At 40.2% G+C, this 13,678-nt stretch overlaps 1 protein-coding gene across 1 annotated transcript in view; it reads right to left on the minus strand.

The window, feature by feature from the left end:
- RFX8 (regulatory factor X8) overlaps positions 1-13,678 on the minus strand; it is a 252,412-nt gene that overhangs the window by 140,202 nt on the left and 98,532 nt on the right. The gene's annotated exons all lie outside the window — the stretch shown is intronic.

The raw sequence follows: 13,678 nt of genomic DNA on the forward strand, positions 1-13,678 counted from the left end.
AGATGTCAATGCTACCTAGAGCAATCTACACATTCAATGCAATCCCCATCAAAATACCATCCACTTTTTTCAAAGAGATGGAACAAATAATCCTAAAATTTGTATGGAACCAGAAAAGATCCCACATAGCCAGAGGAATGTTGAAAAAGAAAAGTAAAGCTGGCGGCATCACAATTCCGGACTTCCAGCTCTGTTACAAAGCTGTCATCATCAAGACAGTATGGTACTGGCACAAAAACAGACACATAGATCAGTGGAACAGAACAGAGAGCCCAGAAATGGACCCTCAACTCTATGGTCAACTCATCTTTGACAAAGCAGGAAAGAATGTCCAATGGAAAAAAAGACAGTCTCTTCAACAAATGGTGTTGGGAAAACTGGATAGCCACATGCAGAAGAATGAAACTGGACCATTTCCTTATACCACACACAAAAATAGACTCCAAATGGTTGAAAGACCTCAATGTGAGACAGGAGTCCATCAAAATCCTAAAGGAGAACACAGGCAGCACCCTCGTCAGGCACAGCAACTTCTTCCTAGAAACATCGCCAAAGGCAAGGGAAGCAAGGGCAAAAATGAACTATTGGGACTTCATCAAGATAAAAAGCTTTGGCACAGCAAAAGAAACAGTCAACAAAACCAAAAGACAACTGACAGAATGGGAGAAGATATTTGCAAATGACATATCAGATAAAGGGCTAGTATACAAATTCGATAAAGAACTTATCAAACTCAACACCCAAAGAACAAAGAATCCAATCAAGAAATGGGCAGAAGACATGAACAGACATTTTTCCAAAGAAGACATCCAAATGGCCAACAGACACATGAAAAAGTGCTCAACATCGTGCGGCATCAGGGAAATCCAAATCAAAACCTCAATGAGATACCACCTCACACCAGTCAGAATGGCTAAAATTAACAAGTCAGGAAATGACAGATGTTGGCAGGGATGCGGAGAAAGGGGAACCCTCCTCCGCTGTTGGTGGGAATGCAAGCTGGTGCAGCCACTCTGGAAAACTGTATGGAGGTTCCTCAAAAAGTTGAAAATAGAGCTACCATACGATCCAGCAATTGCACTACTGGGATTTACCCCAAAGATACAAAAGTAGGGATCCGAAAGGGTACGTGCACCCCGATGTTTATAGCAGCAATGTCCACGATAGCCAAATTGTGGAAAGAGCCAAGATGTCCATCGACAGATGAATGGATAAAGAAGATGTGGTATATATATACAATGGAATATTATGCAGCCATCAAAAGGAATGAGATCTTGCCATATGCAACAATGTGGATGGAACTGGAGGGTATTATGCTGAGCGAAATAAGTCAAACAGAGAAAGACATGTATCATATGACCTCACTGATATGAGGACTTCTTAATCTCAGGAAACAAACTGAGGGTTGCTGGAGTGGGGGGTGGGGTGGGAGGGATGGGGTGACTGGGTGATAGACACTGGGGAGGGTATGTGCTCTGGTAAGTGCTGTGAATTGTGCAAGACTGTTGAATCTCAGATCTGTACCTATGAAACAAATAATGCAATATATGTCAAGAAAAAAAAAAAGAAGAAGATAGCAAGAGGGGAAGAATGAAGCGGGGGAAATCGGAGGGGTAGACGAACCATGAGAGATGATGGACTCTGAAAAACAAACTGAGGGTTCTAGAGGGGAGGGGGGTAGGAGGATGGGTTAGCCTGGTGATGGGTATTAAAGAGGGCACGTTCTGCATGGAGCACTGGGTGTTATGCACAAACAATGAATCATGGAACACTACATCTAAAACTAATGATGTATGTATGGGGATTAACATAACTAAAAAAATTAAAAAAAAAAAGAAGATGTGGTGGATATATACAATGGAATATTATGCAGCCATCAATAAAAACGAAATCTTGCCATTTGCAAGACATGGATGGAACTGGAGGGTATTATGCTGAGCAAAATAAGTCAATCAGAGAAAGACATGTATCATATGATCTCACTGATATGAGGAATTCTTTTTTTTTTTTAAGATTTTATTTATTTATTTATTTGACAGAGAGAGACACAGCGAGAGAGGGAACACAAGCAGGGGGAGCGGGAGAGGGAGAAGCAGGCTTCCCACCAAGCAGGGACCCCAATGCGGGGCTTGATCCCAGGATCCTGGGATCATGACCTGAGCCAAAGGCAGACGCTTAACAACTGAGCCACACAGGTGCCCCGATATGAGGAATTCTTAATCTCAGGAAACAAACTGAGGGTTGCTGGAGTGGTGGGGGGTGGGAGGGGTGGGGTGACTGGGTGATAGACATTGGGGAGGGTATGTGCTATGGTGAGCGCTGTGAATTGTGTAAGACTGTTGAATCACAGACCTGTACCTCTGAAACAAATAATACATTATATTTTTTTTAAAAAAGAAGATAGTAGGAAGGGAGAAATGAAGGGGGGGAAATCGGTGGGGGAAAGGAACCATGAGAGACTATGGATGCTGAGAAACAAACTGAGGGTTCTAGAGGGGTGGGGGTGGGGGGATGGGTTAGCCTGGTGATGGGTATTAAAGAGGGCAGGTACTGAATGGAGCACTGGGTGTTATATGCAAACAACGAATTATGGAACACTACATCAAAAACTAATTATGTAATGTATGATGATTAACATAATAAAATAAATAAATAAAAGCAAAATAAAATAAAATAAAATAAAGGGATCTCTTGGAATCTTCCTGCTTTGTTTTTGTTTTGTTTTGTTTTGTTCTTAAAGATTTTATTTATTTATTTGAGAGAGAGGATGAGAGGAGAGAGAGAGCACATGAGAGGGGGGAGGGTCAGAGGGAGAAGCAGACTCCCTGCCGAGCAGGGAGCCCGATGCGGGACTCGATTCAGGGACTCCAGGATCATGACCTGAGCTGAAGGCAGTCGCTTAACCAACTGAGCCACCCAGGCGCCCGGAATCTTCCTGCTTTGTAAAGAAATATCACCTCCACACTGATCTCACAAAGAGAACCTGGAAGTCAAAATCAGTAGCAGGGCTGGGAAGCACTTGGAGAAGGCAAAACCAGCTCTGCCCACAAAGGGCTGTAATGTCTGTATCCTTCCATCACACCGCTTCCAGGCAGCTGCTGGATAACTTTTTGGTATGATTATTAAAATAATGCAACACAAAGCTAAATCTCCAAGCTTTCGAGCAATACAGCAATAGACCAAGTACCTGCTTTGTTGGAGAGGAACCTTAGTCCCCTCCTTTCAATGATTTTGGGTCCCAGGGGCCCACAATGGCCACTTTTGCCCTCATCTTCCCTTAGCAAAGCCTCACAGTGGGAAAAGGTGCCAGAGCCACCAGGGGAAGCTACTGAGCACATCTTCATCCAGCCCACTGTGGAAGAGGCCAAGGTGTGGGAATTCAGAGTCCCTTCTGCCTTCTACTTAATCACCTTTGTCATCTAGAGAAAGTGATGCCATCACTACACTCCCATTTTTCCCTAAATCACACTCCTCATAGCAGAGGTAAAAATGGGTATATTTCCCATTGCGCAGCAGTGTGGAAAGAACCTTCCTGTGCTTGCCCCTCAAGAGTTGTGTTTTTCTACGATGTCAGCTTTATCCAATCATAAAGCAAGGTTAACACAATTGTAAAGCAGGTTCAGGATTCCAAACTCAATGACATTTCACTACACGTTTAACATGGCTTCTACACATCACACAAAGTGAAGCACAATACCAAGTCACACCACAAGCAAGATACAACGAGGGGGAAGAAGTTAACAAACCCAACTCCAAGTCAGTCCCTGCGCGCACAGTTGAGATGAGGACTGGGTCTGGTCTGGGCCAGCTCTCAGCGCTGACTGCTTATCCTGTTCAAGCCGTGGAGGATCTGTTATGTTCAGAGATTAGTCAGGCAGAGCCTTCGGTGGCAGCTGCCTTTTGATGTGGTCAGACGTGCAAGGGTCAGCGTCTGGAGAGTCTGACAGTTTGCTGCAAAAGTCCTCTCTTTTAAGGGGTATTTAATCAGTCTTGGGCCTCTGCAGGTCTCCTCTGGTTCTGTTGGTTATCAGTTCTGGGTTTCTTTAGCCTGTGCTGGTTTGGGCGATATCTGGTCTTAGGTGTACTGCCCTTGGCTGCTTCGGTCACTGCTTGACGTGAGTGACTCCATCTTGCTCTCTATAGCAACTTTCCTACATCTCCTGAGCCAGTGTTGTCTGTACACTGGTGATTGTGATGATCAATTTTACATGCCAACTTGACTGGGCCACATGGTACCCAGATATTTGGTTAAACATTGTTCTGGGTGAGTCTGTGAGGATGTTCCTGGATGAAATTAGCATTTAAATCAGTAGACTGAGTAAAACAGATTGTCCTCCCCAATATGCATGAGCCTCATCCAGTCAGGCAAATGCCTGAATAGAACAAAAGGCTGACCCTACCCCAAGTAAGACAGAATTCTCCTGCCTGACTGCTTTTGAACTGAGACATTGGCTTTTTCCTGTCTTTAGACTTGAACTGAAATATGAGCTCTTCCTGGGTCTTGAGCCTGCCAGCCTTTGGACTGGAAATGACACCTCTGGCTCTCCTGGTTCACAGGCCTTAGGACTCAGACTAGAAATACACCATCAGTTTTCCTGTGTCTCCCTCCAGCTTGCCAACTCACCCTGCAGATCTTGGGCCTTGACAGCCTCCATAATCGGGTGACCTAATTCCTTATTTATTTATCTATCTACCTACATACCTACCTACCTGCCTATCCATCTTATTGGTTCTGTCTCTCTGGAGAACCCAGACTAACACAGCAATAAATGAGGCTAAATGAGGAAAGCCAAGGACTTGATATACAGAAGGCAGATATACAGAAGGCTCTCTTCCTTTCTTAATGTTCAGAGTTCCAGAGACTGGAACCCCTAACCCAACCTTGGCTGACAGTCACTTGCTGAAACTCCCAGAGGTTCAGTTGCATATTTCTGGTGAGCTTTCTTCTACCTCCATCCCTAAAGGATGCCCTTGAGGGCCACAAGAAGTTTCACTGTGATGATCTTTGTGGGTTTCCCCTCATAGAGTGAGCTAGTGTAACACAAAGAATTAGATTCCTCAGTGAAACAGAAAGGGCCCCAAGGTGGAATCTGGAATTGCATTGCCTTTTAATGGCCACTGCAAAACATAGCTCTAGTATTATAAAATGCCTTGATTAATTTTCTTTTTCTATTTTCATACTAAGATCTGTAAAATAATAATTAATAATAATAATAATAATAATAATAAAACCAGAAAATTCTTCTAAACCTGAAGCAGAATATTATATCAACATATTTATCAGAGACCATGTTTAATCAAATACAAATCAATTCACATATTTGCAACATCTTAATTTGGACTAATTAAGAGAACTTTTGAGTGATTTCCTTTTTTCCACCATAACACTTCTATTGTGGGATAGCAGATATCTTTCCACTTCAACTTTTCATTTATTTGGTTTTTCACTGACTGTTAAGCACTTAACTTTCTTCCATGGGTCGAATTAGTTTGCAACCAATTTTGAAATGCTCTAAAGGAAGACTGAGCTCCAAAGCCTTCTGATGCATCTTGAATGGATTCCACCCACCCCCACTTTGAACAACTCCTGAGCTAATAACGTGGAGTAAGAAGCTTGTTGTGGGAAAAGGAGATTAGTAGACATTACCAGAGGTAACAGAGAAGTTCTCTTCACCTTAACAACTACCCAAATGGGTACCTTAACATCTACCCAGAAGGCAGAATACATTAATCCTAAAAGAGACTCCTTCTAGCAGTACATGTGACTTTTCCATGGTTCGTAAGGCACTCCTCATTTTGGGGAGGCTGCCCCTATTTAGTTTTATCCACTGACCACAAACAAGTGGTAACTCCAGTTCCAGGCACAAAAAACCAACCTCCTTTTCTGATTTCTCCAGTTCCTGTTATCCAGGATGGAGTCCAAGAGAAAATGATTGGAATAGTCCAGGTTTGAGCTAAAAGCTTGGGCCACAGGTGTGAAGAATAAGGTATAAGCATTAATGGGATGATGGCTGGTTTTTGGCTTAGACGAGTTATAGGGTATACATATTCTCACTTCTGAGTCCAGGCAAGGAGCGTCGAATTAGATGAATGGGAAGACATTACAAAATTCTGATGATTAGAACTCATGGGTGCTGAGAATTTGTGCAAGATTCCTCTTCACTAGTGAAAAAGAAAGCTCTTAAACTTGGAACATGGCATCAGTAGGCCCCCGAAAGAAGGTCTGATAAAAACCCAAAGGGCAGGAGTTGACTCTGCTTACAGATAGCAAGGAAAGCACTAACCTAGCACTAAGTAAGCACTAAAATGCTTTCTGTTTAGACTTCAAAGAGGCTCAAGGACAGAGCAGCTGTGCTCTGGCAGCTTCCCCTTTGATGACAGGACCCCTCGCCTCAGTGCACCAAGGGCAAGCCAACAATCTGTGTGGAGAAGGAAGTGCAAACATCACTGATAAAATGCCTTCCAAGGGACAGACAGAGTAAATGCAAATATGACCAATCAATATCTGATATGGGATCAAAGCCGGCAGTTTATACACAAGCAAATACAATGAATCAATGCACAGAAGCAATTTTAGAAATGTAAATGTAAAATTTTATGAGAGCATAAAGTACCTATAAAGCTCACAAATAAATAACAATGTAAATATCCAGCTTGGTAGACTCTAAATTGGTTTGATCTTTAGGGACAACAGTGTGGCAATATGTATAATAAAAGCTACAAATTTGTTTTATGACTATTTTTTTAAAGATTTTATTTATTTACTTGACAGAGAGACAATGAGAGAGGGAACACAAGCAGGGGGAGTGGGAGAAAGAGAAGCAGGCTTCTCGCCAAGCCCCATGCAGGGCTCGATCCTAGGATCCCAGGATCATGACCTGAGCTAACGGCAGATACCCAACGGTGAGCCACCCAGGCTCCCCTGTTTTATGACTTCTTATAACCCAGGACACTACTTTAGGAATTATGCCACATATAAGTTATATATTTACAATTGTAAAAAAATAGGAATCATTTAGGATGCTTGAGAATAGGGAACTGGTTAAATAAATTATGGCACCTTAATCTAAAAGCATGTAGACATATCCCATTGTTTTATAGATGAATAACACTTAGGAGTTTAAATCTAAGACAGTGAATAGTTTTCATCTTAAATACCAATTCTCTTAACTTGGAAGCATGTCTTAGAGTCCTAAACTGAAAAGGTCCTGCGGCAATATTTGGATTCCTTGGAAAGGAAGCCTGACCAATTAGTACTATCTGCCAATTGCATGAGACTGAAGCTGAGAGGCAGAAGGAGGCTCTATGCACATGACCATGAGCCCTGGGTTATGAGGTTGACCAAAGGCACATGTTGAGCATTGGAGCTGGTCTCCTTCAGTGTGTTCTATAACATAAGTCTTCATCTGGGGTTTGAGGATTTCTGTGGGTGGGCAAAGATGTCCTAGCAGCTCCTCTGAAAGTTTCAAAGGAACACATTACCTGACCATTAATATCTGTATATATCCTCTCCTACTATAGATTTGCTGAGATATGGCCTGAGTTCCCAAAAGCCTATTCCCGCTTGAAAAAGGTGGGCCTGCTCCTTCACCATCTTAAATCTTTTCTATTTATTTATTTATTAAGTTTTAATTTTAATTCCAGTATGGTTAACATATACTGTTATATTTGTTTCAGGTGTACAATATAGTGATTCAACAATTCCATATATTACCCAGTGTTCATCACAACAAATGCACTCCCTAATCCCTATGGCCTATTTCACCCATTTCCCTCATCTACCTCCTTTCTGGTAACCATCAGTTTGTTCTCTATAGTTAGGAGTCAGTTTCTTGGTTTGTCTCTCTCTTTATTTTTCTTTTGCTTGTTTGTTTCTCCAATTCCTCATGACTGAAATCATATGATATTCGTCTTCCTCTAATTGACGTATTTCGCTTAGCATTATACTCTCTAGTCTCATCCATGTTGTTGCAAATGGCAAGATTTTCATTCTTTTTATCACTGAATAACATTCTATTATATATAATATCCTATTATATATATATATACACACTTATATATATAGATGCATACACACACACATATTTATATATAAACATATCTTCTTTATCTATTCATCCATCAATGGACACTGGGCTGCTTTCATAATTTGACTATTGTAAATAATTGTGATAAACATAGGTGCATAAATATCCTTTTGAATTAATGTTTTTGTATCTTGGGGGTAAAAATACAGTAGTAGTGCAATTACTGGATCATAGGATAGTTCTATTTTTAAATTTTTGAGGAATCTCCATACTGTTTTCCATAGCGGCTGCACCAGTTTGCATTCCTACCAACAGTGCACAAGGGTTCCTTTTTCTCCACATCCTCCCCAACACTTGTTTCTTGTGTTTTTTATTTTAGCCATTCTGACAGGTGTGAGATGCTATTTCATTGTAGTTTTGATTTGCATTTCCCTGATGAGTGATGTTGAATATCTTTTCATGTGTCTGTCTGTTGGCCATCTGGATGTCTTCTTTAGAGAAATGTCTGTTCATGACTTCTGCCCATTTTGTAATTGGATTATTTGGGGGGCGGGTGTTGAGTTGTATTAAGTTCTTCATATATTTTGGATACTAACCCTTTATCGGATAGGTCATTTGTAAACATCTTCTCCCATTCAGTAGGTTGCCTTTTAGTTTTGTTGTTTCCTTCACTGCGCAGAAGCTTTCTATTTTGATGTCATCCCAATAGTTTGTTTTTGCTTTTGTTTCCCTTGCCTCAGGAGACCTATCTAGAAAAATGTTGTTATGGCCAATGTCCATCGCTGCCTGTGCTCTCTTCTAGGATTTTAATGGTTTCAGGCCTCACATTTACATCCTTAATCCATTTTGAGTTTATTTTTGTGTATATGGTATAAGAAAATGGTCCAATTTAATTCTTTTGCATGTAGCTGTCTGGTTTTTCCAACACCATTTGTTGAGGAGACTGTATTGCCCCTTGCATATTCTTGTGTCCTTTGTCTCTGACCACATATGGGGCGCCTGGGTGGCTCAGTTGGTTAAGCGACTGCCTTCGGCTCAGGTCATGATCCTGGAGTCCCTGGATCGAGTCCCGCATCGGGCTCCCTGCTCGGCAGGGAGCCTGCTTCTCCCTCTGACCCTCCCCCCTCTCATGTGCTCTCTGTCTCTCTCATTCTCTCTGTCTCAAATAAATAAATAAAATCTTAAAAAAAAAATGATTAACTGACCACATAATCATGGACTTATTCTTCGACTCTCTATTTTAGTCCATTGATCTTTGTGTCTAGTTTTGTGCCAGCACCATACTGTTTTGATTATTACAGCTTTGTAATATATCTTGATATCAGGGACTGTGCTGGTTCTAGTTTTGTTTTTCTTTTTCAAGATTGCTTTGGCTATTTGGGGTCTTTTGTGGTTCCATACAAATTTTAGGATTACTTGTTCCAGTTCTGTGAAAAGTGCTGGTGGTATTTTGATAGGGATTGCATTAAATCTGTAGGTTGCTTTGGGTAGTATGAACATTTCAACAGTATTTATTCTTCCAGCCCATGAGCACAGAATATCTTTCCATTTATTTGTGTTGCATTCAATTTCTTTCATTGATGTTTTATAGATCTCAGAGGTCTTTCACCTCCTTGGTTAAGTTTATTCCTAGGTATTTTAGTATTTTTGGTGCAATTGTAAATGGGATTGTTTTCTTGTCTTTCTGCACCTTATTATTAGTATATAGAAATGCAACAAATTTCTGTATGTTGCTTTTGTATCCTGCAACTTTACTGAATTCATTTATCAGTTCTAGTAGCTTTTTGGTGGGCTCTTTAGAATTTTCTCCATGTAGTATCATGTCATCTGCAAATAGTGAAAATTTTATTTCTTCCTTGCCTATTAGATACCTTTTATTTCTTTTGTTGTCTGATTGCTGTGGCTAGGCCTTCCAGTACTATGTTGAATGAAAGTGGTGAGAGTTGACATCCTTATCTTGTTCCTGGCCTTAGGGAAAAAGCTGTCGGTTTTTCCCATTGAGTATGATGTTTGCTGTGGGTTTTTCATATATGGCCTTTATTACGGTGAGGTATGTTCCCTCTAGACCTACTTTGTTGGGGGCTTTTTATCATGAATGGATGTTGTACTTTGTCAAATGCCTTTTCTATATCTATTGACATGATCATATGGTTCTTATCCTTTCTCTTATCGATGTGATGTATGGCTTTGATTGATCTGCAAATATTGGACCACACTTGCATCCTGGGAATAAATCCCACTTGATCATGGTGAATGATGTTTTTTGATGTATTGTTGGATACAGTTTGCTAGTATTTTGTTGAGGATTTTTGCATCTCTGTTCTCAGAAATAATGGCCTGTAGTTCTCTTTTTTTTGTGGTGTCTTTATCGGGTTTTGGTACAAGCGTAATACTGGCCTCATAGAATGAATTTGGAAGTTTTCCTTCCTCTTCTATTTTTTGGAATAGTTTGAGAAGAATAGGTATTAACTCTTCTTTAAATGTTTGGTAGAATTCCCCTGTGAAGCCATCTGGTTCTGGACTTCTGTTTGTTGGGAGTTTTTTGGTTACTGATTCAATTTGATTGCTGGTAATTGGTCTGTTTGAATTTTCTACTTCTTCCTGTTTCAGTTTTGGGAAGTTATAGGACTCTAGCCAAGGGCATATTGGAGGAGGCAGGTCTGCAGGAGGATGTGGGGGTGGGAAGCATGGTGTTAGCAAGTTACTTAGTGAGTATTGGCACTGGGCTGATCCCAGCAGGTGTCCATGTGTCTAAGTTGGTGGGTTGGGAAAGGAATTGGCACCTGCCAGCTCCTCTGTTCCTTAAAGTCTCCCAAGGATCTGAGATTAATAAACAAATCCACTTCTCACATATCCCAGGTGTTTTTCAAACTGATGCTTCTATGCTGTATTTCCACAGGGCTGTTTGTTGTGGTGTCTCTTTAAGGGCAGGGACTCAGTTTCCTATCACCTCCTTGCTCTCCCAGAGCTGAGCTTGCTGATTCTTAAAGTTCCAGGTGTTAAGCCCCACCGATTGTAAGAACTTGTGAAATTCAGGCCCTCTGGTTTTCATGAGGATTTCTCACACCTGGGGTGCTTGGTATGAGGGTCTAGTCCTCTCCTTCTGCATGTCTGAGGTGTCCCTCCCTCCTGCGGATAGTCCCTATTTAGCTCTCTGCCCTTCCTACCCTCTTTGATGTGGCCTCTTCTCTACATTTACTGCAAAGAGTCTGTTCTGCCAGTCTTTGGGTCATCTTCTGGGCTATTTGCACTAATGTGTGAGTTATCTAGTTGTATCTGTGGGATGAGGTGAGCTTATGGTCCTCCTATTCTTCCATTTTCCCTGAAAGTCCCCTAAATTTTACCAAACATTTAAAAAGGAATTAACACCAATTCTACTCAAACTCTTCCCCAAAAAATAGAAGAAAAGGGAACACATTTTAACACACCCTATGAGGCCAGAATTATTCTGATGCCAAAGTCAGACAAAGATACTATAAGAAAACCTACAGACCAATAGTCCTTAGGAATAAAGACCCCTCCCCCCCAATTCAGAATAGGCAAATCCATAGGGATTGGAAGATTAGAAATTACCAGGCATCGGCTGGGGGTTGGGAGGAGGTGAAGAGTGATTACTTAATGGATAAGACATATTTTTAAGGCATAATGAAAAATTTTTGAAAATAGCTAGACCTCATGGTTGTACAACCTTGTGAATATTGTAAATACCACTGAACCGTATACTTTAAAGTAGTTAATTGTATGCTACTGAATTTCATCTCAGTAAAAATATAAGAACATGTAGGATAGTAGAAAATTGTTGTGGCTCTTTTCAGAATACACACATACATACGATTAATATAGATAATCTGCAATTAGATAAACTCTCAGATAATCATGGGTAGATTACTTTTAAGGAGTAACAACTTTATTTAGGGAGCTCAGCTGCCCAAATATTTCCTTAGACTAAAGATGGTATTCTGAGCTTGTTCTCTTCCCTCCTGTCATGATGTAGGCCTAGCTGAATCACAGTAGTAACTATTCTCATCCAGGAGGCTAGTCTATTTGGAGGACTAGAGACTGGTGGCTCTCTACAGAATGTGTTCAATGTAGGTGACAAAGAGCCTTATACTGGATTTGATATGGTATTGCTCACCTAAGATCCCTTCTTCCTTCTAAAGCTGGGCAGCTTTGTTTCACAGATGTTTTGAGATGTGACACCTGAATCTGCCACAGAAATGTGAGCACCTGCAAGAGATGAATTCTCTGGGAAGAAGAAACTTAGCTCCCCTGGAGATCATAAACCTCAACCACCTGCTACTGTTCTTCCCAAGATGGTTTATTAGAGAAATGGTATGATCTGGAGATGGCTTATCCAAATGGCATAAACTGTTCATATCCGAATTTGAGACTGGCCCTTTTGCCCATGAAATAAAGCTTGCTGTGTCTACCAGATTGCAGTGAGTAATTATTCTCAAGAGCTGAGCTCTACAGGTAAAATAACTTCTTTGGCTGAGACAGTTCCCCAGATATTGATGTTTGCTGTGGGCCCAGTACATCTTCTAGGACCTGGATGACCCTTGGGGTCCCAAGCCCTATTTTGTACTGAGGGCCTTCTCCTCCTTTTCATGAATTAATCAGTCATCAGCTATAATTCCTTCCTGCCTGCCTAGACACACCCTTCCTCACTCTCCCTTTTCTTCTTACTTGTCTTTGTCTTAAGCAACTTTACAAAGAAAAGAACAAGTAAATACTAACCTGTTTATATTTGTCCCCAAATTATTTCAACCAATAAACAGTTTTGCATGGTTGTCATGTGTGTCAATATTATTTTATTCTACTTTTCTCACTTACTATTTCACTCACAAATTTTTAATCAGGACACTTATTTAGTTTAAGTAGCTAGGGGGATATGACAGAGCAGCTTTCCCCCAAAACTATCCCATAGACATTAAAAAGTATATTTGAGAAAACAGAGATCTGGGATCAATAAGTTTTGGAGACACTGGATTAAGTCAAATTTAACATGTTTTTTTTCACCATAAGATTTCTCAGAATGTTCAATATGTGTTGTTAAGTTTTCAAAATGGGGATTTGAAATATTCTCCAAATTTATTTAATCCAGATACCTTTTTCTGTGAGGCATTGATAACAGGACTACCTTTGAAGAATAGTAGTTTACAAAAACTTTTGTCACATACTCCCTAAAAGAATTTTAAAACTGTTCATTACATATTTTTAGTTGACATTTTAAAATTTCACATAAGTTTAAATAGTTGCATTGATGCAAATACTGAACATCAAAAATAAAATGTACCCATCTTTTAAAAGCATCAAATGGAATTATAAAACCATAACAATTTGATACTCACCAATATACATTAAAAAAATGAAGGTAGTTTTTTCTTCTTGAACCTGTTTTTCCAAGTCAGTTTCTCCACAGCTTTTTATCCTCAGACTATATTGTTATGATTGGAAGTGTCTTTTTGGTTATCCCACCATACAAAACAAATGTATGGAAACTGAAATTTTACATTTCAATGTGATCATAATACTCTATGGATTAATTTTTCTTACAGATTTAGTTTGCATTAGAATTATTATTTTAGGACATAATTGATCAAAACAACATAAATATATTATCAATTCCAACACATAATGAAACATAAAAG

Source organism: Mirounga angustirostris, unplaced genomic scaffold (genome assembly GCF_029215605.1).
Source record: "Mirounga angustirostris isolate CCGP_5_RB_7025 unplaced genomic scaffold, mMirAng1.0.hap1 SCAF_10, whole genome shotgun sequence".
Taxonomy (NCBI): Eukaryota; Metazoa; Chordata; class Mammalia; order Carnivora; family Phocidae; genus Mirounga; species Mirounga angustirostris.